The 27,008-nt window shown below is 44.7% G+C and overlaps 1 long non-coding RNA gene across 1 annotated transcript; it reads left to right on the forward strand.

The window, feature by feature from the left end:
* Positions 1-31: 31 nt before the first annotated feature.
* LOC310710408 lies at positions 32-27,008 on the forward strand. The gene is made up of 3 exons (XR_014528046.1): positions 32-1,529; positions 19,101-19,220; positions 26,202-27,008. It is a non-coding gene; the product is annotated as an uncharacterized lncRNA (long non-coding RNA).

A 27,008-nucleotide genomic window follows, 5' to 3' on the forward strand; every position in this document is an offset into this window, starting at 1 on the left:
TTTTGTCCAAAAAAAAAAAAACTTGTACAGAAAGTAATGAAGATTTGGGGTCAAACCCAATTAAAGAATCAATTACAGCTCACACGGACACAAGAAAAGAACAAATCACTTCTAGACAAACACTTCTTTTAAAAAAAGACACTGCCTTTTATGATTATACGGTAGGGGGAAAGACATATAAAGACATTTTCATCTATTGAAGTTGACTCCCAAATGACTAAGAAATTATAAGATGCGTTTGAAATGAGTTTTTGCCTGTAACGTGGAGGTAATTAACTTGGAGGATCAGTGCGTAGAGCACGTACCGCAAACAAACCAGAGATAAATAACCAACGCATCTGATAAAACAAATTGGTAAAATGAATAGAGGTAAGTTTCAACGGGAGTAAATAAAGAGAAGCATAATATAACCACAGGAATATATTTCATTAGGCAAATTAGCCACTGGCCTTTATACCGAAAATGATGTTCCAAAAGGTTTTGACAGCTTAACATAAAACAGAAATTATAATAACCAATAAAAACAAAAAGACTAGCTAGAACATGCATGGAAAATGTAAGCAAGCGTTCGACACTCACCCTCATTTGGCGTTCATCCAATCAGAAATTTTGTCCACCACCCCCCTCCCCCCAAGAAACCCCCAGAATTTTTCCTCTTTCTAATTACTTCTAGGCTAGAGGCCTCAACAGAAATCATAGTTTAGAGGAATGAGAATTTTTAAAAAATTGAAGAGCAACGGGAATTAGCTCCCCCCCCCCCCGAACTAATGCATACATTTTCCAAATAAAAACATAATGAATGAGGCCTTCCGGTGATAGGGAATCACAAAAGCAACTGCCTACAAGTCTACTCTAACTGCAATAAATTAATAATGGAGCTTAATTGCATTCAGGAAGAATAAGCACTGACAGGCTTAGCTCCTGCCCGACAGCACCCCAGGCCAGTAGCTACTGCAAGGCTCTAGCTAAATCCATTTTGCCTACCCATTATCCTGGTGCCCTATTATCTCTCTAAGTAAAATATTTATATACTACTTTTCCTAAGCTCAAAGCAGTTGACATTAAAATAACACATAACAATTTAAAGCCACAATTACACAGAAGCAATCAGGGAGGAGGGTTGCGGCACACCGGCAACAAAAACATTCAATGGCCACAAAAAAAAACCCCACACAGATTGAATCAAAGCAGTTTTCCAATCAAAACAACCACCCAAAGCCACCCGGATTTAATACACCTTCGGGAAGGCGGTGAGAGCAAAGCTGTTCTTGACCTCCTCTGAAAGGTCACTCATCTCAGAACCTCATAGAGGCCTGGCTCCAGCAGGTGCTCATTGGGACTGGTAGAATGGCAGCCAGGGAGGCCCAACAGTAGGTGGCGCCAGAGCCAAAAACAGGCAGGCGCAACTCAGTTCAGTTTTGCTCCCATCCTCCTCCCTGCTGAGTTCTACGAAGGCAGCCTTGAGACTAAGGAAGAAGGCAGGCAGTGCCCCCCCCCCCGGACTGGATCTAAATAAGAAGAGCAGGCAAGTGAGGGCTACTTGAGGCAGTGGCATAGCGCGGGTTGCCAGCACCCGGGGAGCAGCAAGTCAAGTGTTGCGCCCCTCTGGACTGGGCACCTGAGGTGGAGGCGCACAGTGGGGGGGCAGGGCAGAGCCCGCGAGGCACATGGCTGCCAGGGCAGGGCATGCAAGCATTGCGCTTCATTGCACCCCTCTCAGAATTTTGCACCTGGGGCCACTGCCCCTCTGTCCCCCCCTCTACGCCTCTGACAGAAGGTGCTGTGGCAATTTCCCTTTCATCCTAATTGGCAAACCTCTGCTGCTACCCGCTCTCAAGGGTGAGTGACTTTGACCCCACTGCAGCAGTGTCCCCAAATGATGTGATGTGTAAACCCCACCCCACCCCTTATTTATTTATATGGGAGAAATTCAAAATGGTGTTCTTGGATAACGCTTTGCTTGACGACAGGAGTGGGGTAACAAATGCAGCCCTCCTGGCCCTTGGACTTCTCCCCAGGCCTCCCCCCTTTGTGGATCTGCTTCACAGCCCAAGCATATTTATAATAATAATTATAATATATTATTTAGACCCCGCCCATCTGGCTGGGTTTCCCCAGCCACTCTGGGCGGCTTTCAACAGAATAATAAATACAATAATCTATTAAACATTAAAAGCTTCCCTAAACAGGGCTGCCCTCAGATGTCTTCTAAAAGTCTAGTACAGTAGTTGTTTTTCTCTCTGACATCTGGTGGGAAGGCGTTCCACAGGGTGGGTGCCACTACCAACAAGGCCCTCTGCCTGGTTCCCTGTAACTTGGCTTCTCGCAGCGAGGGAACTGCCAGAAGGTGCTTGGCACTGGACGCTGGGGGTGGAGACGCTCCTTCAGGTCTACTGGACAGAGGCCGTTTACATGGAGGCTGTTTGCATGGATGGACTGTGTCCTTTAGCTCCAGCAATAGCACTTGCTTGCCTGCAATGGACTACAGAAAGTGGAGTCTGCTGTGCATGGAAAATAGCCTATTCTAAAAATGGAACATTTACATATATTGCTGTGCCCCTGGACACACCAAGCACTTGCCTGTGGCCCTCCGAAGGTTGCACAGAAGGTCCTTGAGGTGTAAAAGGTTCCCGACTCCTCGTGTAGGAGCTAAACCTGCCCCGTATCTGGTGCCCACCTTGTGTGGAGCGAAGGCGAGTTTCACGCCTCTCCCTGAACTGCCCACAACACAAAGCTGAATTCCAGGTTATATCCTGTGTGTTTTGATATCTAGAACTTGATGAGGTTCACGGGCAACTTGAATCATTCTCCATCTTGTGCAGCCATTCATCTACATATCCCTGGACAGGGATTTATGTATTTGTGTTGTGGAACAGATATTTGTATGCAGTGCGGACCATTTGGATCCCTTCCAGTTGGGATTCAGGCCTCATCATGGGACTGAAACTGCCTTGGTCGCACTGGTTGATGATCTCCGGCAGGCTAGGGACAAAGGTAAGAGCTGTTTCCTAGTTCTGCTGGATCTCTCAGCGGCGTTTGATACCATCGACCATAACATCCTTCTGGACTGTCTTGAGGGGCTGGGAGCTGGGGGCACTGTCATACAGTGGTTCCGCTCCTTCCTCCTGGGCCGGGTTCAGAAAGTGGTGGTGGGGGATGAGTGTTCAGACCCCTGGGCTCTCACTTGTGGGGTGCCTCAGGGTTCTGTCCTCTCCCCCATGCTTTTCAACATCTATATGCAGCCACTGGGAGAGATCATCAGGGGGTTTGGGCTGGGTGTTCATCAGTATGCGGATGATACCCAGCTCTACCTCTCTTTCAAATCAGAACCAGTGAAGGCAGTGAAGGTCATGTGTGAGTGCCTGGAGGCGGTTGGAGGTTGGATGGCGGCTAATAGATTGAGGTTGAATCCTGACAAGACAGAAGTACTGTTCTTGGGGGACAGGAGGCAGGCAGGTGTGGAGGATTCCCTGGTCCTGAATGGAGTAACTGTGCCCCTGAAGGACCAGGTGCGCAGCCTGGGAGTCATTTTGGACTCGCAGCTGTCCATGGAGGCACAGGTTAAAAAGTATAATAAAACTTTAAACATTAAAAAAACTTCCCTATACAGTGGTGCCTTGGGTTAAGTACTTAATTCGTTCTGGAGGTCCATTCTTAACCTGAAACTGTTCTTAACCTGAAGACCACTTTAGCTAATGGGACCTCCTGCTGCTGCTGCTGCCGCGCCGCTGGAGCACGATTTCTGTTCTCATCCTAAAGCAAAGTTCTCAACCTGAGGTACTATTTCTGGGTTAGCGGAGTCTGTAACCTGAAGCGTCTGTAACCCAAGGTACCACTGTACAGGACTGCCTTCAGACGGCTCAGGGGTTAGATACTGTAATTCTATATGGTCCAACATTTCTCCAATGAAAATAGGGACATCCTAAGAGAAAGCGGGACATTCCAGGATCAAATAAAAAACCGGGACAGATTCCCTAAATCAGGGACATCCCTAGAAAATAGAGACACCTGGAAGGTCTGCCATATGCAAAACATATATAGTCATTACGTAGTGATACTGTTCCCTATATAAAATCCCTGTGACGAAAACAACCTGCTATATCAATTGCCTACTCAGTTATGCAATACATTAGATACAGATTAATTTTAAGGCAAATTAATAAGTACCGTAACATATAACAATAAACCAATTGATGGTGTCCTCCATTCTGTTCCATATGCTCAAATGTCTCCGAATGAGCAGCTGAGGGTTTATTGAACCTTGAACTTTGCTATTCTAGCATCAAATGACATTGCTCAACTTCTCCAGAAATCCACATTGTCTTCCCTCTCTGTTTCTGATCAAATTAGTTAGTTGGACCAAATTTCCTTTAACCAACTGTCTATAAACAGACAAGAGAGTTAGGATTTTGCCAGTTTTGGCACACAGTCATTTTATACTGTGATCAATGGATAGATCACCATCTCTTTAATGATGGTGTCGGCGTTGTAGGGCACCCTGAAATTTCATGGTATGGCAGCACAAAAATACTTGTATGAATAAATAAACAAACAAAAACAAACAACATTGATCCCTACATTCAGAGCAAATTGTGGTTTGTGTACAATTGAAGCCGTATTTATATACATATATTTTTTAATCAGCCACGTGTGTCCAACCCCCCCAGCCCCGGCCGCCCTCATCCCCTTAGCCAACTTGTTCTAAATACCTGTCAGGTTCTTCCCTGACAGCTACAGATCTCTCTTCACTGATGTTGAATCTTCTCGCGTTTGCTGCTTAAGTCTGCTATACACTAGTGTAAAGGGGGAAAAGGCCCAGGCTATTCATAGATTCTTATAGATTCAGGAATGATGTGCATACTAAACAGGCTTCCCTATCGCTCCTTGTAGTCGCTCCTAAGTGCAGCTGTTTTAGCTTCTTTTGAACTCTTAGTTGTTCTAGGAAGCCATTAAGCTACATGAAGATGTACTTGGGTTGCCAGCTCTGGAGCAGGAAGAGGAAGACAAGATGGCCTCCAGCACTTTGTTTATAAGAACGCTTTCCTTCCAGCAATCTGTGTCAGCGCCAGGTAGAAGGATGGTGTCATTTCTGTCCTTAAGGCACCGATCAAGCAGTGCTGTAAACACAAATCCTCCCATTTTGTACATTCCACTTACTCTTGAATCAGGCGTCTTTCAAGTTGGGGCAGTCGCTGCTGTAGAGAGAAAAAGATTTAGCAGGACATGTAAGCAGGCACATTTAAAAGCAAAACAAGTGCACATGCGGCTGTGAGTCCTCTGAACTGTTTGTTTTTTATTTTATTTATTTTATTTTTTAAAACCTCTACCTTTCAGGGCTTAAACCTGACATTTTCTGAACTGATATACTTCTTTGTTAGACCTAGGGCTCAGCTACATTAGCCCAAAAACAGTGTTTTGAGTGCGTTATAAATATGCAACACCAGATGGCGATGGAGAGCAAAAAAATGATTCTAAGAGATTTTACATAGCGGGTTTTTCCCCTTTTCTTAAAATGATTTAATTTCTGACTTATTCATAGTGGAATTTTTCCTGGGTGTTGATCCACCCCTAGTTGTTTAGCTAATGGGGCCTCCTGCTGCTGCCGCGCCGTCAGAGCACGATTTCTGTTCTCATCCTGAAGCAAAGTTCTTAACCTGAAGCACTATTTCTGGGTTAGCGGAGTCTGTAACCTGAAGCATATGTAACCTGAGGTACCACTGTACTTGTTTTCTCCTGTTCTGGAGGGTAGGACTCGAACCAATGAATTCAAGTTGCAAGAAAGGAGATTTCGACTAAACACCAGGAAGAGCTTTCTGGCAGTAGGAGCTGTTCGACAGTGGAACAGTCTCCTTTGGGAGGTTGTGGACTCTCCTTCCTTGGAGGTTTTCAAGCAGAGGTTGGATGGCCATCTGCCATGGATGCTTGAGTTGATATTCCTGCATTGCAGGGGGTTGGACTAGACAACCCTTGGGGGCTCTTCCAACTCTACGCTTCTACGATGCTCTGTCTGCCCCCAATGCGCCAGATGCTGGATTCCATGCAGGATCTTGTGAAGCATGCACCACCTTAACTGAGGGAATCTGGGAAGGACTCTATGGAGACAGGCTCCTTTTGCTCTAGCAGGGAAGCAGTGCTGTCAAGGCCAAGCCGCCCATCAAACTGAGAAACGCAAGAGCTGCCAAGCTGGAGCTCTCTGTATATTTTATAACAACAACTCTGAAATCCACCGGCCTACAACTGAGCCACATATACCGACCTGTAATGAGGTGAATGGATCAGGGTGAACTGACACCAACCAGAGCCCTCTCTTCCCGGGGTAATACAACAGCGCGTTTTTAGGTAACAAGGCTGTCCCTTCCCAGGGGTGCAGTGAACAAAGCGAAGATGGGGAACTAAATTCAGATAAGCTTTCAGAAATGGAGCCAGTTACCCTCTGTATCCCTCCCTCCCCGCCCTGCTTCTTGGCTCCCCAGTCGAGCTTGTTTAGGCTCCTGGACTCTTGCCATTTCGAGTTGACGTTTCCCTTCTAAATGGCATTTCAACATGAATCTCCCTAGGTGTCCACCCTCCTTGCCTGGATTAACTCTTGGGCGCCATATGGTGCAAAAGGCCTGTCACACATTCTCTGAATCAGTTATTTCTCTCTCCCCCCCCCCCTTCTCTTTTTAAACTGCCAGACTGCTGACTCCTTTGGCATCATGCCCTGTGCCTGCGATATGCAGCCTGCAAATAATTGAGAATGAATCTTGCGAGGCTTTTTGACGGCGAAATGTTTCCTTGGTGCCTATTTTCTCCAAATGGTTCATGAAAATGCAAGCATTTTCAATAGTGGTTATTCAGATTCACATTATTATTATTATTATTATTATTATTATTATTATTATTATTATTATTCCATTATTATTTTTATTACAAATAACATTAACAAATTTTCAGAAGATTGTTGATGATATTGATCTTGATGATGATGATGAACAGTACCAATAATATAACAACGATCATATATCTAGTCCAGGCAGTTTACAGAACTGCAAATCACATATGAAGAAGAAGAAGAAGAGGAAGAGGAAGAGGAAGAGGAGGAGGAGGAGGAGGAGGAGGAGGAGGAGGAGGAAGAAGAAGAAGAAGAAGAAGAAGAAGAAGAAGAAGAAGAAGAAGAAGAAGAAGAAGAAGAAATGGATTTCCATTTTAACTAACTCTTACCCCCTTTGCAAGTTTCTCTTTTCATTCCGTTTTCATTATCACCAAGCTCCTTCAGTCTCTCTCCTCAGGCGTTTGAGCCTACACAAAGCACACACAATGTCAGGGTTGATAGATTATCCACCTGGAATTCCCATTTTTTGAGCAGGGGGGTACCTTTTGGCGCTCCAGATGTTGCTGTACCACAACTCCCATCATCCCCGGCCATCAGCCTTGCTTGCTGGGGCTGATGGCAGTTGTAGTTCAGCATCATCTGCAGGGCCAAATGTCCCACACACCTAGCTTCGAACCTTCTAATGCTCTGGTTTTGCTCAGAAGCTTCATTTGGCAGAAGATTCCCTTGCATGCTTTCCTGTTCCCCCACAGAAGCACCACAAGCCGAGCCACTATAGGAAAGTGCTTGGAAGCAGCACAGCTGGTAAGCTCCTTAGTGACACCCCCACTTTCTTTCCCTCAAGGAGAGCCAGTGTGGTATAGTGGTTAAGAGCAGTAGACTCATAATCTGGTGAACCGGGTTCATGTCTCCGCTCCTCCACATGCAGCTGCTGGGTGACCTTGGGCTAGTCACACTTCTCTGAAGTCTCTCAGCCCCACTCACCTCACAGAGTGTTTGTTGTGGGGGAGGAAGGGAAAGGGGAATGTTAGCCGCTTTGAGACTCCTTAGGGTAGTGATAAAGCGGGATATCAAATCCAAACTCTTCTCTTCTTCATCTCGGGCAGTGGCATAGCGTGGGTTGCCAGTGTCCGGGGCTGCGCGGAGGTGACAAGGAAGGGAAACGGATGGAGTACGCACACAAATTCAACTGCCTAATGGCATCTGTGTCACCCATTAGATCGCAGCTGCAGAGATAAGTAAAGAAGAGTCGTTCTGTTGTCTGGAGAGGTCACTTCCTGGTTCGCATGGAGAAGTCATTTTCAATGGAGCCCAGCAAGGGAAGCACACGGCTGTATTGAGGCATCACCAGATGTTGAAATTTCCCACCCCTAACAACCGCCCCTGTGCCCCCCTCATGCTATGCCACTGATCTCAGGCAATAGCGCTATGCCAAATAGACAACAGACTTGCTCTCTGTGGCGCCAGAGGGCCAGACCAGAAGAACAAATGGGTGGAAACTGCAAGAAAGCAGTTTTGGGGTAAACGTTAATCAAATCCCATTGCTTGGTAGGGCTGGGCAAAGCTCCTGGCTTAAAATGCTGGCGAGCCATTGCTTGACAGTGTAAACAATACTGAGCTGGATAGACCATTGGTCTGACTCTGCACTACATTACCCAAAAAACACACTAAGAAAATGCTTAGGGCACCAGCAAAAGCAGGGGCACACACACACACATATTACTGAAATAATGTGTGTGTGTATATATATAAGCATTTTCATAGGAAAAATCAGAACTTTGTTAGACTTCCTTATGCTCCACTACACACACTTCCCGCATTTTTGGTCCCTGTGTACTATAATTTGCTAAGGGGGGTGAAAGTTGTTAGGAGACCCCCACAGAGCTATAGTTTCCTGCGTAGAACTGTATCCCTCTTTACAGAAACCTCTGACCAAAACCTCTGTGAGGGGAATAGGGGTCTCCTAACAACTCTCACCACCCTTAAAATACACACACGAATAAAACCCCCACAGTTCTAGCTATGTGCTCTCGCCCTGAATGGCCTGCATCAAATGGTAGGGCTGAATTTCAAGGCCTACAAGGTTCCATCCATCGAATTCAGCCTACACTCGAGTAGGACCCTGGCAGAGACACATGCCCGACTGACATGTTCTCTTCCTCCTGGTCTTTCATTCGGGAACTTCATAAGCTTTCTTCAGCCTGAACATCACAGCGACCGATGCCAACTGACAATGGCACACTTAGGGCTCTGCAGAGTTTTCGCATTTCACGTAACAGACCTCAGCAACTCAGCATTTTGGCTAATCTGCTTTATTTACATATAAACACACACGGAGCACTGCAACATGGCTCCCTCTCTCTCTAGCATCAGACAGCAAAGAGAAAAAGAACAAAGGACAATAGTCCCACTTCACAGAACACAGTGACACAAACATCCTGTCTCCGTCACTTCCCACTCTGTGGAGTCAAAACATACACCGTCATGTGAAAGACAACAATCCCATGACTGCAACCATGGAGCAGGAATTCGAACAGCTTCCACCACCCCCACTCCCCAGAAAGCAGCCTGGAAGTGGGGGGCAACAGCACACTGCCCACCTGCAGCTCCCAAGCCTCCCCCGAGTTGTTAAATCAAAGGGGGAAGGGGGGAAGGGGAGCGGCAAGGTGGGGAAGCTCCGCTCCTTCCTCTGATGGCTCAGGGTAGGCTTGGGAGTTGTGGGGAGACGGTGTGCCAAATGTCACCCCCCTCAGTGATAACACCCAGGGCAAGCTGCCCCACCGCTCCCCCTTCCTCTGCCCCTGAATGGATTGACTCAGCATTTGGCAGCTTTCTATATTTCACAACTTTTTCCTGAAGCCCTCCTGGACATTGGAAGCTTACTCAAACTCTGGTTTTCTATCTTGGCAGGGAGTGTGTAGAATATATATATATATATATATTCTTTTTTAAGGAAGTATATGTGTGGGAAGGAAATTGACAGGTAGCGTTGGTTACGCTGGTAGTTCAGGTGCCGCCGTGTAGGCAGGCGGAGGTGTTTTGTTCCCTTCTGATGTGCTCAAATGAAATATTTGTACAATGTGTCTGCACAAAACTTAAGAGTGTTTGGTGCGTTCTGCCGTTAAGGAGAGATGTGACTCTGCTATTAATTCAGTTTTGTGAAATGAAAGTGATAGTGGAGCCCACTGCACGCCGGTGGAACTTCTGAACCGCAACAGTGACAGCAAAAAAGTGTTTTGTGTTTGTTATTTACTACGCGCTAAGGGTATGAAATGTCTTTGCTGTCATTACGCCTTGTGATTTTTTTTGTAGTGAAGTTTTAAAAAAGAGAGAGGGAGAGAGAGAGTCGGTGCCCAATGTGCGTGGAAGAACTTTCAAACAACAATATTTATTATACATGTACGTACTGTATATATTTGCTGCTTTGCTGTCACCACAGTGTGGTGTGTTCTTGTGGAAATGAAAGGGGACCAGACCTTGGGTGCCACATTGCCTTGTGCCTCAGCAACACAGCTATTGACTGGGTTGTAACAGGAACCACTCGTTCCGCGACGAAGGATCAATCAAACGAAAGCTTTAGCTTAGCCTATTTAACCACGGAGGCTGATATGTAGATATGCACTAATTATCGACGGTTTCTTGCCAAACAATGGACAAGGAAAAAACAATATGAACAGCGAAACCATATCTTTCTTTCTTTCTGCCCCTGCCCTTTTGTACACACTGCGTTGTAAAATACGGCCATCGGATTAGTTTGTTACGTATCCCTATCACCTAAAACTCTGTTTTGAAAGGGTGTGCTTGCCTGGTGCATTCCCAAGCAAACCTATTTCTTTTTAAATATGTTGACTGCACTGTTCTTTATCCAAACAATCAATTGCTGGGGCCCATCGCCTGCTCCCTTTTAATAAACGAGGATTCACGACCCATGGGTGTTATATGCCTGCTTGCACACAGGGTGGCAGAGCTTTTAACAAGTAGGCTGTGTTTGAATTCAAAAAATGGAAGGTCTTGCTTAAAAATTAAAAATCAAATCAAATAGTGATTTCTGGCGAAGCTCATTGCACCACAAGTTGCCCAGGACGCCCAGCAAATGAATTAAGGAATTGCCTGTACCAGATGTATGATGCTGATTTGATGTATCGCTATCTGCATCTGATCTGCCGAGTTTGTGTTAGGGCATGCGTTGCCTTTACACCTGCACCGTATATAATTTGCACTGACAGCGCTATCATAGATGCAATGTATGATATGACAGTGATACCCTGAATTCCAGGTTTCCCTGTCCTGTGCCTACTTCCCATGCTACAACCAGGTTGTTTGGCTGGCAAGCTGTAAAGCCAAGGCAACCATAATCTTTCTAACCCTTCCCCAAATTTCAGATTAGACGTTGGCTGGTTTTCTGCCCTTTTCTGGATTCCTCTCCCAGTCACCCCCCTGAATTCTGAATGTGCAAGGAAAGGCAACTGCGCTGTTCAGTCGCTGAGACAGTGTACACACGCTCAGTTGGACGCATGTTGCGAAGTTACACACATTCCCCACTAAGAAACAATGGGAATGTTGTAAACAAAAATTGCCCTTTTCCCTTATGGGGTATCCAAGAGCCCATATAGAGTCCTTACATAGGTTCCCTATTGGTAGGAGAGAATAACAGAGGCCAACCAGAGAATATTGAGAAGCAAAGCAGCTAGTAAGCTTGATCTTTATTGATCTGTTGCAACAGGCTGCTCCCCTCACCTACAGGAGAGGAGGAGGAACCTAGAAAAATGGCGCGCAAGGCCTTATACTTTTGAAATTGCCACCCTGTAGATCAAGACCACCCCCAGAAACATCATACATACATCACAGAGGGGGTGTAACCTAAGACCACCCCTCAGATACATCATACCTACATCACAGAAAAGGCATTCTAAACAGAAATTTGAATGTTGTTTTTCTCCTGTCGTTGTTTATCTCCTGTCTGGCAGGTTACTTGACTGGATTGCCTAGGGAGCCTGGCCAATATTTTGTAATGAAAAATACTTAGTTCCTGGGCCATGTCACAGGCTCACACCCTATTCAAACACAGACATACCCTTAAGACAGGATTTGTGAAGGAAAAGACAATGGGAAGGCTTTTCCACTTTGACCTTGCAAAGAAAACATTTACTCAGTTTAGGAATCAAAATGGCTTCAGGTCAGTCTTCCTGTGCTAATCTATGTACGTGCGGTTATGAACATTACCATATATCTAAGACCTTGAAATTCCTATCACAATATGGGAAACGAGAGCAAAAGCGTAACTGGGGAGAGAGGAACCTACAAACATCACAGCAACTGGATGTTTTCTCATTGTAGCCAACCCTAGGCATAGCACTGCAATGGGCGAGGTCTCTCTGAGTCTTGGCTCCTGAATTCCACATGTGCCCCTTATGTCTCTGGGTAGGTATAGATGTGGTCAGAGAGTGCATCTAGCTCTCTAGCAACCACAACAAATATCCTATGCTTCTTTAGTTGGGGGGGGGGGAGAGAGAGAGAGACATCACAATAACAGGATGCAACACCGTAGAGGACAGTTTCATGGCTTGACACACCCTGAAGAGTAAACATCCCATGTGACTACGAGTGACCTATTGGCTATAAATGTAGGGTGAGCAAGGCAGGAGCCTCATTTGAGTAAGTGGCTAAGCAAATCAGTCTCTTAAGCTTAAGCCAAGAAATAGTATTCTCTATGAAATTGAATATCAATATACGTATCAAGGCTTTGAGATTAGACCACTGAAGAAGCCCGGAAAAGTACATTGGGAGTGTGCTACCTGCAAGCCCCAGTAAAAGTGCCTCATTGGGGGTGAACAGCGGCCTCTTGATTACCTGGACTGCCAGGGCAAAACAGGTGCAAAACTCCGGCACCCTGTCTACAACTTCATTAACATCTATCTACAACTTCACTAGCATCTCTCAGTATTGTGAACAACACCAAACTTACCTTTTGTTGGTATCTTCATAGGTTCCCTCTTGGTAGAAGAGAATAACAGAGGCCAACCAGAGAATATTGAGAAGCAAAGCAGCTAGTAAGCTTGATCTTTATTGATCTCTTGCAACAGGGTGCTCCCCTCACCCGCAGGAGAGGAGGAGGAGGAGGAGGAACCTAGAAAAATGGCGCGCAAGGCCTTATAAAGACTTTTAGTTACCTAAAAAGATAAAGAAAACAAAAGGCTGAGTTAAGCACTTGAAAAATCCATTGAAATCAGACATTATAAGTTCATCTTAGGTAGGATAGTTCACAAGTCTCTGTGGCTTTTCAGAAGGTTTTGTATTTTTCTCAGAAGATTGATAAAGAATGTGTAATCATGTTGGTAATTATTGTGTGTATATTAATCGCCAACGTGTTGCATAAATGTAGGGTGAGCAAGGTGGGAGCCTCATTTGACTAAGTGTGAGTGACCTCATGATTCTCACAAGTGCCAGCCAATCTACACTCTGCACAGCCAGATGGGGAGATGATTATTGTAAGGCCATCCAATCAGCTGTCTGCTCAGCCAGCTTCTCATTGAAGCAGGAAGAGCTGATTGTTCATGGCCTTCATTCATTTTGGATGTCCAAAAATGTTGTCTGGGGTCCAGAATGGGCTCACTGCTCAAGTTACGTCTGTCTGTCTTGGCCCCGATTCTTTAATTGGCCTAATAAATTTTCTTCAAGGAAATATACTTCCTATCCACTGCAGTCTTATTTCAGCTACCGGGCACCATTGAAATGCTAGCCTTTGTTTAAGAACTGTCATACCAAGTTTGCTTTATGTTCAAATGAAGACATTTTGTGGAGCAGTCCTTTTACAGTTTAAGTGGGGACTGCATTGCAGATAGAAACAATTTATAATGAGAATTTAGGGAGGCTTTGTTGAACATGGAATTCAGAAAACCAGTGGCCTAACTGCGGAAATCCTTAAACTTGAGAGGACACTCAGTTAACTGAAATAAATATTCCCTGACAATTTTAACACCGACTTGATTGACAGAAGTTCACATTTGAGTGTGGTTTTTAATATAAACTAGGATTTTGGGTTTTTTAATAATAATAAAAACCCTAACGATGCCTGCAACATTTTAAATGCAAATGTATAGTCAGGAGCCATACTTTGAGCCTATCTGATTTCTTGATCAAGCACCAAGTTTCCAATGTCAATTAATACAAATCAATTACAGCCCCATTCCTGCGATATTTTAAACGGAATTGGATTAGGAGAAAAGGCACTTTACAAATTGTGTCCTGCCAGGCAAATCCCTAGTATTTTCAGTGGATCTTATTTCACATCGATTCATGACATGAATGAGGTATAAAAGAAAAAGTCCTTTATTCCTCTAAGTGTCAGAGGTTTGAACAGACAGAAAAGGTACTACACAGGCAGAGCGAGGTTATTCCTCATCTTGATTAACTGGCTCTCCGTTATAACACTCCCTCCCATGTTACGGACTTCTGCTTTCTTCCTTAGCTTCCTTAAAGCTCATTATAATTGTTCTTATTAGAACAGCAGCACCTTACTGCCAAACACGTGTCGCTTCCATAACATTACCGCATCGTAAAAGATGGTAATGAGATCCTGCAGGCATTAAGTATCTATGTGAATGAAGTGAAATGTCTTCCACTGAGCCAAGTTAGTTATTTAAACCACTGAAAGTTGGGTTTGGAAGAAGGAATATAAAACATGCTCTCAGTCCCTTGCATTTCCAGAAAGGGCTGGAAAAAAACCTCTGTTTAAGACCTTGGAGATCTGCTGGTGGTAGTTGTGGACAGTACTGACTTGGGCGAACTGATGATCTGACTCAGACTACGACAGCTTTCTTACAGTGCAATCAAATCATGTGAAATCAGTGCATCTATTGTCTGAACAGAGTAGATTCAAATCTCAACCATCATGACCTGGGGTTGACACTCAAGGCACTGGTTTATTTCCAATCCATTTGGTAGCAAAATCCAGATCTGTTCTATAGCAAAATGCAGAGCATGACCTGTGATGTGAGTTGGATGCCTAACATAGTGGTACCTCGGAAGACGATCGGAATCCGTTCCGGAAGTCCGTTCGACTTCCAAAACATTCAGAAACCAAGGTGGGGCTTCCGATTGGCTGCAGGAAGCTCCTGCAGCCAATCGGAAGCCGCGTCAGACATTCGGATTCCAAAGAATGTTCGAAAACACTCACTTCCGTGTTGGCGGCATTCGGGAGCCAAAACATTCAACTCGCAAGGCGTTTGGTATCCAAGGTACGACTGTGTATTGAGACAGCCCCATAGGTCTCATGACAGCCATGAATTCATGAGATAAGGTGGAACATTATCATAGGGTTCTCCCACACTATACCACAAACTGCCTTTGCCAAATCAGGTGGTGAGGTTGTTGAGAAGCAGGGTGGACTAGAACCCAAGATCCTCCCTCTGTCCCTCTGCCCAATACCAAGCACAGACCATCACACTTGGCTTCCAAAAAGATTGGTTTCCTGGCAAGGGAAATGGAGTTCCTATGGAGAGGGCTGCCACCCCCTCCTTTAAGATGGAGAGGACAGCCCTTCAAGGGCCATAGCTCAACAGTAGAGCATCTGCTTTGCATGCAGAAGGTCCCAGGTTCAATCCCCAGCATCTCCAGGTAGGTAAGGGAGAGATCCCTACCTAAAACCCTATACAGCCACTGCCAGTCAGCAGGTAAAAAGGTAAGGTAAAGGGACCCCTGGACGATTAAGTCCAGTCAAAGGTGACTATGGGGTTGCAGTGCTCATCTCGCTTTCAGGCCAAGGGAGCTGGTGTTTGTCCACAGGCTGCTTTCCAGGTCATGTGGCCAGCATGACTAAACCGCTTCTGGTGCAACGGGACACCGTGATGGAAGCCAAAATGCACAAAAATCCTGTTTACCCTCCCACCACAGTGGTACCTATTTATCTACTTGCACTGGCATGCTTTCGAACTGCTAGGTTGGCAAGAGCTGGGACAGAGCAACGGAAGCTCACCCCATCATGGGGATTCGAACCGCAGACCTTCTGATAGGCAAGCCCAAGAGGCACAGCGGTTTAGACCACAGCGCTACCTTACTGCCAGTCAGTATATACAATACCAAGCTAGATCTACTGATTCAGTATAAGGCAACTTCCTACGTTCCTCTGATAGCCCATCAAATAAAAATAAAAAAACAGGTCTTTGTAAAGTAGGACACATGGCTGCCATCATCAGCTAGGGAGGAAGTTTATCTATCTTTAGTAGGGCTGGAGAAATCCAAGGGAATGCATTTCCTTAAAACTGGAATATGACTTCCAAGACGAATCCCTGCAGATAAGGACTCATGGTGCTAGAAGTAAATCTGAGCTATCCATGAGAGCCTCATCTAGTGAGACACACTCCTTATTCAAATGCTAATATAAAAGGATGTTTGCCAGAAGGTGGGCTGCCAAGCCTAGGTAGCATTCTGAGGCGGGGGCTGGTCTCTGTTCCAGCCTTGCTTCCTCCCCATTCCTTGGTATGTGAGCCAGCCATTCCAGATTGGCTGGACCATTTCCTTTTAATAGCACCAGATGTACTACAACAAAGCAGCAAGACAAATGAAAACTAAATATGAAACAATAAAAGTAGCTTACATTGTGGTACTTGCTGAAAAACACACTTTACATCCTCAAGTACTCAAGGGGGTAAACTTAATGAGCACAAAATATTCATCCCTAATAAGAACATACTGTCATAATCACCTTCTACACGTGATAAATAGATTACTGGGGAGTTGCGGGCCTTCCTTCCCACCCCCCACCCCCCTTCTTATTAAGCTAATGCTTTAGCCACAAGATAATTTAGTCAATTCTCTAAAAGCAAATCACAGGCTTTCAAGACCCAATGGAGGGGATGTTTTGAATCTTGGTTTAAAACCAATTTTATCCAAATAAACTCTCCCCATTTTTTTTGCAAAGCTGCCACCAACAATTTTGTTGTTCGTTATAATCAGGCTCCCAGTTGGCTAACTTCTTATGGAAAGAGTCTTCCTCTCTCATTTGAAGAAAAATTTATCATCCGCGAGCAAAGGCAGAAAACGTGTGAATGTCTAAAGCTTATGCAAATTAAGAGGCTATGCACACTGCTCCTAAAAATAGTAAATAATTATAGCATTTCTTCACCATCTTATAATTATAGGCCCCCTGTCATCTCTCCTTGTTCTCTATAAGGTCACAGTAGTATTATACAAAATTTACAGTACATTACAAATAAAAAAAAGCCCTGCAATAATTAGCAACTGCGTATCTTCAGCACCAGTGATGAATGTTCACAGTACATGTAAAAATAATAATAATAAAAACCCAAACATTATTTGCTTTATGTGGACAATGTGCACTTTTAAATTTAATCATCTGCTCAAGCTATCCAGTGGGCCATATTCTCTCACTATTATAATGCAATTTGCCAAGTCCGCAGTGCACCCCTGGGCTGAATTCATCCTTAATGAAAAGACAAGGAGTCAGATCTCTCTCCTCACTCACACCAGTGATGTATACCTTAAGCATATTCCTTTAAACTCAATCATTCTCACCAGGCTCCTCGAATGATAACGTCAAAGAAATCAGAGGGAAGGACAGGGCACGGTTTCAAACTTTATAACAGACGTTTGTGCTTCGTATTCAAAAGATTTCGGTCATAAGGTAACGGCAAAGTTGAGAGATTCTATTTTAATGGACATCAGTTTTCAGTTTTCCTTGCATTTTGCGCAAAAGGTGGGAGGAAGGGTGAGGAGCCAGCTTTCCTAATAACGTATGTTCCTACTGAAAGCCACACTCTTGAAGCTGAGAGGGCTGAGTTTACATGTCAGCCAGAGGAAGAGTGAACATGGCATTCCATCAATACATGTTTTACTGAAATCTGCATGCATCGATAACCTTCAAAAATAATCTGCGCTTTAAAGAGAAATGTATACTTTCAGTCAGGGATGCTGTCCCACGGGACTCAGCTGACTCCCCTGAAGAAACTGTCTGGCCCAAAGAGGGTCAAGCCATTTTTAATCAATGTGCTGTAAAAGAAAAAAAGAAGTCTGCTTATCATTTCATTTTTAAGGAAAAGAATCACTGGGGACCCGTGAATGCTAACTCGTCCATTTTTGTTTTACACTGTGCTGTTTTTAAGCATTTGGATTTTATTGAGACATTACGGCTTTCATTGTTAAAATAAAAAAAATCAAAATAACACACACACACTTTGGACAGGGAAAACCTATCCCACCTAAAAGGTGGGATATAAACACATAAATAAATGCAAACAAATAGCTCCTCCATGGGCACTCTGGAGAGTCAAAGGGGCGTCACAAATTTTCCATTGAGGGGAATTTTTCAGAAGCAATTTCATACCTCAGACCCTTCAGAACGCTTACCTCGTATCGTTTGAGGTGCAATTCCCTCCATAGCCTTCCGATCCACTAAAGCCCTTACTTCCAAGTGACTGTCAATTTATCATAGTTTGAAAAGGAGGTCTGATTCAGTGATAGGAAAGAAAAGGGCCACCTTGTGGCCACATCTGACCTATGAGGTGGTTTAGTTCAGGCTCAGGACATTTTGCTGCCTGAGATGGAACATTAAACGTCACCCTTCCCCCAAATAGACAATCCTACAAACCCAGTGCTTTTTTGTGAAGCGACTCACCAATGTGGAGTACCATCACTTATCATTTTGCTGTTGGGTTATTGGGTTGTTCCTGTTTTTTATTTTGATTATGTATTCTGTGTTTTTATATCGTGACTTTATCCTGGGAACCACCCCGGTGGAATCTACACACATATTTAAAAAACGCTGTGAAAACGCTTTAAAAAAAAAAAGTTTTGAAAAACACATTGAATTTTGCATAGCTCAGTTTCACCATCTAGTGTCACATTTGTATACTGCACTTTACAACACATTTAAAACATGTTATTTGCAGCTGTATAGCTGAGTCCCCTGAGACCTGCGGATATAGGGCGGTAAACAAATTTAATAAATAATAATGATAATTTTGTTCTGGGATGCACAGCACTTTTATCAAGATATGAGTACTAGCTTCTCGTTCCTTACCCTCCTCCCCCCCCAAAAAAAACCCCTCTCCCTGGGACTAAACAAACTACTACCACTTTTAAACGTGGAATAGCTAATCTTCCAAGGGATAGCTCAGTCGGCAGAGCCTGAGATTCTTAATCTCAGGGTTGTGGGTCGAGCCCCATGTTGGGCAAAGATTCCTGCATTGCCGGGGCTGGACTAGATGACCCACGTGGTCCCTTCCAACTCTACTATTCTATGATTCTGTGAGTATTTGCCTCCCTGCAGATCTGCAGAAAGGGTTGCCCATGAGCCACACGTAAGCTACTGAGCAAGCCGGCCCTACTGTTAGGCAGTGTGAGACAGCCACTGCAATCAGCTGATCTGTGGAGGTGTCCTAACCAAACAGTAAGTTGTTCATCATTTTACTATCGTTGTATTTTTAATGACAGGAAAAACACACGAAAGGTACTTGTGGGGTTTCTGCCTCAGGTACCGAAACGACATGATCGGCTTGAATATTATCCACCTTGTCATGGAGGGAATATGCTATTTGCTGCTCAGGCAGCAAAAAACATTGGACCAACTCTGTACAGGGTTAAAAAGCTGGCCGCAGTTCACCAAAAACCAAACTTCCTTTAGCACATGGGTCATTTTTGCATTACTCTTTGTCTGCTCAAAGGGCCATGTGTCCTGTCTTAGAGTACTCTATTTGAAGCTGTATTCTATTTGAAGTCCAGTCTGAGGCTGGTTCAAAGAGAAGACCAGGCGTATCAACAGGGAGCACCTTGACAGCAGACTGAGACGACCGCACCCTTCCCAGTCCCCACTATGGAAAGATGCATTGCATTTATATTACAGTAAATTATTTCAACATTTGCATCAGTTTGTGTTTGTATGTGCGTGTATTAGAAGATAGTGGTACCTTGGTTGTCAAACTTAATCCGTTCCAGAAACCATGGCGTGCTTTCCCATAGAAAGTAATGCAAAATGGATTGATCCATTCCAGACTTTTAAAAACAACCCCTAAAACAGCAATTTAACGTGGATTTTACTATCTAACGAGACCACTGAAAATGAAAGCAATAAACAATGTACTGCAGTCACACAATCAATCAATCAGTAGCTGAACTGGGCTGCACACAGTCACAAAAAACCAAAAAGAGCCACAAAAACAAAAAAGCAAAATAAATAGCAAAAAGAGACAGACCTCAGCATAACACTCAAATGGTATTGCAGCACTCAAAACGAAAACATAACACTCAAAACGGAGCATGTTCGGCTTCCAAAAAATGTCCGCAAGCCAGAACACTTACTTCCGGGTTTGCAGTGTTTGGGTTCCAAGCTGTTTGAGTGCCAAGGTGTTTGAGAACCAAGGTATCACTGTATGCAGATTTATGCAAATATCTGCACTCTTTTTCAGTGATAGATTCCCCCCTTTTTTTCCTTTTTGTAAGTAGCCATCGCATCCCCATTGTCCAAAAAGGATGCAAACCTAATCCCACCCTCCCACTTCATATCCCTTCTGCCCTGCCAGAGCGATATCAATTGGCCTCATAGTGAAGGAGAGAGGCACAAAGTGTGCTATCAGCGATATTTCTTAAAGTGAACTCTCTCTGACAGTGCATTGTTTGAGAGTATTTTCAGATGAGTGTGCAGGTTCGGTGTCAGCTGCTCGGTGGTGAGCTTTCCTTCGACACCCTTCCCCAAGTGTATTGCATAAATAAACAGAGTCTATTTGAACAAGACCAATGACAGCAAAATTGCTTGCTTGTCTCTAAAAAGACTCTAATAATGTGCACCAAGGGAGAAGGCCCGTGGTTTGACAGACCTTCCCCCCATCCTCTTTCTGAAACATAAAAAAAAGAGGGGGGGAAACCCACCCAATTTGATAGCAAGGAGAAGGCAATTTAAAGTACACCCTCGGCTAATTGCATCCAAAAGAGTTATAATAAAAGAAACTATTAAATTTATGAACTTTCTCTTTGAAATATTAAACATTCGACAACTGTCATGTAGTTAAAACGCTTCTTGAACAGTATAGCGGGGAAGTTTTAGAGGAGTCCCAGAAGAAAAGGACGCTTTGCAAATCATCATTTTACAACATGGGCAATACATTATTGTGGCTCAGTCACAGCAAGCAATTTCCCAATAACAGTTTAGCAGGGGAACTTCTGCTAGAAGGGAATTACATTTTGTCAGTAACCTCTGGCAGAATCTAATGAGTGCCATATTAATAATAATAATAATAATAATAATAATAATAATAATAATAATAATAATTTATACCCCACCCATCTGGCTGGGCTTCCCCAGCCACTCTGGGCAGCTTCCAGAAAAATATTAAAATACTGTAATACATCAAACATTACAAGCTTCCCTAAACAGGGCTGCCTTCAGATGTCTTCTAAAAGCCTGGTAGTTGTTGTTCTCTTTGACATCTGATGGGAGGGTGTTCCACAGGGAGGGCGCCACTACCGAGAAGGCCCTCTGCCTGGTTCCCTGTAACTTGGCTTCTTGCAGCAAGAGAACCGCCAGAAGGCCCTCAGTGCTGGACCTCAGTGTCCGGGTAGAACGATGGGGGTGGGGACACTCCTTCAGATATACTGGACCAAGGCAACACTGGATACAAGTGCAATAGCAATGCATGTCGACTCGAAAGTAAACCCCATTGAGTTCAGTGGGTCTTACTCCCAGGTAAGTGAAGACATCTCCACATAGGTGCATGAAGGCCTTGGCAATTTTAACTTCCAACTTCAGCTTTGTGTTACACTGGACTTTCAAACGTGGCTCTATAAGGGGTGCAAGGAACAGCTGTGGCGCAGCTGGACTAAAAAAACTCCACTGTATGATTTACAGCCGATGCTGGGGTGGTGCAATTTTTCATCCAGCAAGGGCTTCCATTACACTTTGCAGCGCCATTGGGATTACAGAGGTGGGACTGTCGCAGCCATCTATTGGCAAGCGCCTGTGACATCAGTCGCGAAAAACAAAATGGCAGCTACCTTCCATATCCATGTCAGGTTTAGTGCACAACACACCATCTGCACTGTACTTTTAAAGCATCATGCCACTTTGAACAGCTATGGCTTCCCCCTCCCAAAGGATGCTGGGAACTATAGCTTGTTAAGGGTGCTGGTAGCTGTTAAAGGTAAAGGTAAAGGGACCCCTGACCATTAGGTCTAGTCGTGGCTGACTCTGGAGTTGCGGCACTCATCTCGCTTTATTGGCCGAGGGAGCCAGCGTACAGCTTCCGGGTCATGTGGCCAGCATAACTAAGCTGCTTCTGGCAAACCAGAGCAGCGCACAGAAACGCCGTTTACCTTCCTGCCGGAGCGGTACCTATTTATCTACTTGCACTTTGACGTGCTTTCGAACTGCTAGGTTGGCAGGAGCAGGGACCGAGCAACGGGCGCTCACCCCGTCGCGGGGACTCAAACCACCGACCTTCTGATCGGCAAGTCCTAGGCTCTGTGGTTTATCCCACAGCGCCACCCGCATCCCTCTGTTAGCTTTTAAAGGTAAAGGTACCCCTGCCCGTACGGGCCAGTCTTGACAGACTCTAGGGTTGTGCGCTCATCTCACTCTAGAGGCCGGGAGCCAGCGCTGTCCGCAGACACTTCCAGGTCATGTGGCCAGCGTGACGAAGCTGCTCTGGTGAGCCAGCGCAGCACACGGAAACGCCGTTTACCTTCCCGCTAGTAAGCAGTCCCTATTTATCTACTTGCACCCGGGGGTGCTTTTGAACTGCTAAGTTGGCAGGCACTGGGACCGAGCAACGGGAGCGCACCCTGCCGCGGGGATTCGAACCGCCGACCATGCGATCGGCAAGTCCTAGGCGCTGAGGTTTTACCCACAGCGCCACCCGCGTCCCCTGTTAGGAGACCCCTATTCTCAGAATGGTTCAACAACCAATCCCTCTTCCCAGGGAACTCTGGGAACTGTAGCTCTCAGCTGGGTGTTCTGTGGATCACCTTTTGCTCTGATTCTGTGGTAAAATGTGGGCAAAATGTGGGACAAAAAAACTGCTCAGACACAGAGTTTTAAACTCCAGACCTGCGCCTGGAAAGTGGGGCAGAACTACGTATCACATCATCAGTCCTGGATGGCCTATTTGGATGGCATTTCCAAAGGCTGCAGTACTATATCCACTTACGTGGGAGTAAGCCCCATTTTCTCTTTCCCTCTCTTTCCTATACTCCCTCTCTGCACATCCATCATCCATTTCCTCTCTTCTGGCTTGTGGAGCATACGAAATCAGGTGGAGCGCTGTGTTTGAAGAGATATTTAGTTCACTTCTCATTGATTATATGAGCGGAAAATACTGGAGTCCGGCTTTGACTTCGCGCCCTCCTCAATCAGTTTCTGCGCTTCAGTGTTTAGATAAAGAGAAATTAAGATGTGAAGCTGGCCTGCTGGGTCCTAAGACGGTGCAGGAACCAACCACTGTTTTTAAGAACAACAGTTCAATTCCTGGCACAGAATCTAGTGAGTGGCTGACAAGATGGGGGATTATAGGCTGCATTATAGCTCCTGGCTGTGGGGAAGCTTACTTTGATATCACTTGAGTAAATAGCAGTCAAAACCCAAGAGGAATGGCTGGAAATAGAAAAGAAAAGGTAAGTTATTCTTAACAGGTTAATGTTCCTCCTCTTTTATTGAGTTCATATATTTTATTTGTGATTGTTGTTGAAGTTGCCTTATTTTCCCTCTCTATTTAATGATCACCGTCACATTTACAGGGGCGCGGGTGGCCCTGTGGGTTAAACCACAGAGCCTAGGACTTGCTGATCAAAAGGTCGGCGGTTCGAATCCCTGCGACGGGGTGAGCTCCCGTTTCTCGGTCCCTGCTCCTGCCAACCTAGCAGTTCAAAAGCACGTCAAAGTACAAGTAGATAAATAGGTACGGCTCCGGCAGGAAGGCAAACAGCGTTTCTGTGTGCTGCTCTGGTTCGCCAGAAGCGGCTTAGTCATGCTGGCCACATGACCTGGAAGCTGTACACCGGCTCCCTCGGCCAGTAAAGCGAGATGAGCGCCGCAACCCCAGAGTCGGCCACAACTGGACCTAATGGTCAGGGGTCCGTTTACCTTTACCTTTTTATCACATTTACACCCCAAGCAGCTCAGGGAAGTGGAGCCATCCCATTTTATCCTCACAACAATCTTTTTTGAGATAAAGGTTATGCCAAGAGACAAGGATTGGCCTAAGGTCGCCAACTGAGTTTTATTTTTGAATGGGAATTCGAACCTAGTACTCTTTTGCCCAATACTCTCACCACTACGTCGTACTTGATTGTAATGATCAAGAAGCATCCTTTGCTCTAGAGACCTTAGAAATACTCTGCAGTTTTGCATCAACTTCCAGTTCGGCAAATACAATGCAGGAGCCAGTAAATGGCATTACAAAGTTTCGTTTTCCCGAGGCTCAGTCTGGAAACTCACCAATAGGTGCAACTGCACTCCTGAAATTCTTCTTAGGTACAGTTCGTTGCTGTGCTCTGTAAGGAACTAAGCCGTGGGGGGAGAAAGAACACCTCAAGAGTCAGCACAGTATTGTAGCTGTACATTTGTAAATAGCTATTAACAAAGATGTCGTTAGTCTCTGGTGCTCCTTCCCATCTCTCTCCAAAAACGAAAGATCCTTCGGAGGTTTTCCTGAACCTTCCACTTCTCAAGAACCAAGAGGGCAAGGGCAGTGTTATGTACTGAAGTTCTCACCCTGGGCCAGCAGGGGGATACTGTAGATAGTTATGCAAATGAAGGATAGAAAGTGACGTTCAGTGATTGGATAGTTTGTATGCAAATGAAGGATCGAAAGTGACGTTCAGTGATTGGCTAGTTACAGAAAATGGTTACTGTTGCATTCTAGTGGAGCTCTATATAAGCAGGCTGACTGAGCTCCTCAGTTCAGTTCTGTTCCAGCTTACAAATAAAGAGCTGCTTTGGAAGAATCGCTGTGTCGTCTGATATGTTCGCCCACAACTTAACACATAGCGGTTGTTGAAGCAAGTCTAATAGATGGCGTGTATGAGACTAAACCTTCAGAACCACAATCTGCTAAAGTGGGACGCTCAAACCAGAAGGATGAGGTGGTTCTGCAATTGGGACAGGAGACTCGGACACAGAGACATCAGTGCCATAATGGTCCTACAAAGGAGAGAGGTAACACGGAAAATGTGTAAGCTGTGTCACTGAGAAAGCTGTTGAAGCTTCATTTCCTCCTTGAGTGCAGACATGGCCCCATCAGACTATTCCTCTTCTTCTCCTCCAGTGCTGATGCCAGGAGTCTGGTCCTCTGCATCCTTTTCACATCCTCTGCATCCTTTTCACGACCTCACACAACAGACTTCTGTGTGTGCAGCAGAACTTCTCTTGTCACCTCCATCTCTCTGTACACCCTCATAATCAGCTTGGGTGGAGGGTGCTTTGGGACCATGGGACACCTGTTACATTTAATAATAATAATAATAATTCATACCACGCCCATCTGGCTGGGCCTCCCCAGCCACTGTGGGCAGCTTCCAACAAAATATTAAAATACCGTAATACATCAAACATTAAAAGCTTCCCTAAACAGGACTGCCTTCAGATGTCTTCTAAAAGTCTGGTAGTTGTTGTTCCTTTTGACATCTGATGGGAGGGCATTCCACAGGGCAGGCCCTCTGCCTGGTTCCCTGTAACTTGGCTTCTCGCAGTGAGGGAACCACCAGAAGGCCCTCGGCACTGGACCTCAGTGTCTGGGTAGAACGATGGGGGTGGAGACACCCAGATATACGTCACAGGATTAACTCACAAACGAGGGATCCATGCAATGTTGGATGATGCCTTCCAGAACAGAATTGGTGGGTACATGAGGGAAGGGAAGGAAAAGGAAGTCCCATTGCACAGTTGAACATCCACTCATGCAGTGTTAATTAGAACCCATCAGGTCCAGAGACTTAAAAGTCTTTAATTGCACTGTTGACTATTCTAGACCATATTTATCCTTCAAGAGGGATCCTTCCTGTTTCTGTTGACAGTTCTAACACAATGAAGATTTTCATGTCCAGTTACAACACTCTCTGACAGTACTAGCAGAGTTAAAAGGTTCAGGCGTTTCCATTATAAATGCTCCTTTTAGGAGAGTGGAACTTGGCTGCTTAAAAAACATGCTGTAGGCTAAAACTCTCTCAACAAGGTCTCATTCCCAGAACACTCCTTAGTTATTTACAGCATTTTTCATTATTTCAAAAAATCTCTCCAAGCACTTTTAACAATCAAGATTAGAAGTTTCCAACCTTCCAGTGGGTGGCAAGTCACAAGGTGGGGCTTCCAAAGAGCAAAGATTCCTTCCCTCCATTACAGTTTTGGAATTTAAAAAAATGGCTTTTATTTGCTTTGCTCTCACAGATTACAGTTTATGACGATTTGGTGAGCCTGACATGGATAAGCAGTTCTTTCAAATTACCTGTATCTGCGTTTTCCAAATATTGGATTGCAACCCACAACATGGTCACGAAGGAGTACAGCTGGCTCAACATTCTGCAAGAGGGAAGGAATGTTAAGTCTTTGGGAAAATATCAATAACTCAGTCAATACTAAAGTGGTCTTTATGATAACTAGATAAGAATACATGACACGCAGAACCAAATGCCAATGGGATAGACTGCCCTCGAGAAATATGTCAGAGCCAAAGAACCAAATAAAGAGGTGAGATATTTGGGTTATCGGTTTTATTCCAACCCAATGCAATCTTCAATCAACTTTTGCAGGTGTTGGTAATATTTCAGTTTGAACAGGGTGCCGGTGATCCATCTACAAGTCTTTGGGTCTATTGTGTCATGTATTCTTCACCGGACGGATCTCATTCACACTTAAAATTCTGGAAAACATTGCCCTGTTGAATGTTATCCCTGGGTTTAAAATGAAACAGAATGGGCTTTCATGTAGATTGTAGAGAATAATGTTTTGTGAAGACCCAAAACCCTGTATTCAGTTACTTGGATGAGTAGTTCTTTGCGGAAGAATGGGTAGGGGGTACAAGACAAAATTGGTGATATCTGCACAAGAACAACTTTGCTATTGATATCAATGAAACACATTCACTGTACTCTTTTAGGTGCCTGCTAAAAACATGATTGTTTAGACAAGTCTATCCAGATTGCTTGGAAAGTTGAGGTAATTTAAATCTGTTTTAGTATTTTAACTTTTGTATAC

Source organism: Podarcis liolepis (assembly GCF_965112155.1).
Source record: "Podarcis liolepis genome assembly, chromosome: 6".
Lineage (NCBI taxonomy): Eukaryota > Metazoa > Chordata > Lepidosauria > Squamata > Lacertidae > Podarcis > Podarcis liolepis.